General features: G+C 40.5%; 1 pseudogene; it reads right to left on the reverse strand.

The window, feature by feature from the left end:
• Positions 1–334: 334 nt before the first annotated feature.
• Positions 335–1,158, reverse strand: LOC102813246 (annotated as a pseudogene).

Raw genomic sequence — 1,158 nt, forward strand, 5'->3', positions numbered from 1 at the left:
ACCTATATTTTAAGTTTGGAAATGCATATTTGCAAGCAGCAATACAAAAGTATTCATGAAGAATGCATAATCTCTGAAAATTATGAAAACATCCCTGTTATCAATATATTTCTAAATACAAAACTGACTACCATATTTGTTACTTCTGTGTAGCGAGAGAACTTCATTTTTCAAAACAGATAAAATTCAGTCTTTAGGTGTGAATGGTATGAATGACAGCCTTTTTTTTTATTTTTATTTTTTTTATTTTTCAGTCCTTTGGGATGCTTAAGCATACAAAGCCTCAGACAGGAGGGTCCATGAAGGAACCAGGGTTATTTTATGGCATATCCAGTTAAATCAGAGCTGGGAATGCCTCCCGGTCATCTACATCAGGAGCAGAAGCACTTGACTTGTCTGTCCTGCTGCCAGGATTGGGACATCCACCACACCCATGTCCACCTCTTCCTCCCCTGCCACCACTTCCTGGGTGACCAAGGTCTCCAAAATTAATCTCCAGCTGAGACGTTATATCATTTACTGACTTCTGGAAATGATGGTCCATAACCGAATCTTCAGCATGAGCCTCTTCACTCTGACTTATGAAGAACAAATCCCTTCTTTCACTGACCATCAACACCTTCATTTGGTTTTCGTATAGTAAATTCTACTTTTGCCTGGTCTTTATTTAAAATAGCCTTCCATTTATCCAATGTCATCTCTTTTGGACCCTCTTCCTTTACCTTTCTAACTTCATTCTCCTTATTTTCAGTGTCGGCCACTGGATGTTCTTCACCTACAGGTGTTTCCTCAATCACATTTGATTGATCCAAGTCACTGCAATTATAAGACATTTGTTTCTGAATGTATTTGGGACACTCTGTTAATTCATCTTTGACAGTTCCCCAGTTCTGAGATCCGCTACCTCCACGTTTGTCTTCGTGTTTCAGGCCACTATAATGTGAAAAAGAAGATCTATCACTCCCCTATGCCTATCAAATTCACGTTTGCCACGGGAATCAAATCCATCTCCTCGTCCCATTCCATGTCCATGGCCTCTTCGACCTCTTCCAAGACCACCACGGCCTCGAATAGGCCGGTCAATAATTGTTCTATCAACTGAAAACTCTCCACCTTCACCCTTTTAAGTGGTTTTTCACATCGTCTTTCCCGAGGTGG

Source organism: Chrysochloris asiatica, unplaced genomic scaffold, assembly GCF_000296735.1.
Source record: "Chrysochloris asiatica unplaced genomic scaffold, ChrAsi1.0 scaffold00033, whole genome shotgun sequence".
Lineage (NCBI taxonomy): Eukaryota > Metazoa > Chordata > Mammalia > Afrosoricida > Chrysochloridae > Chrysochloris > Chrysochloris asiatica.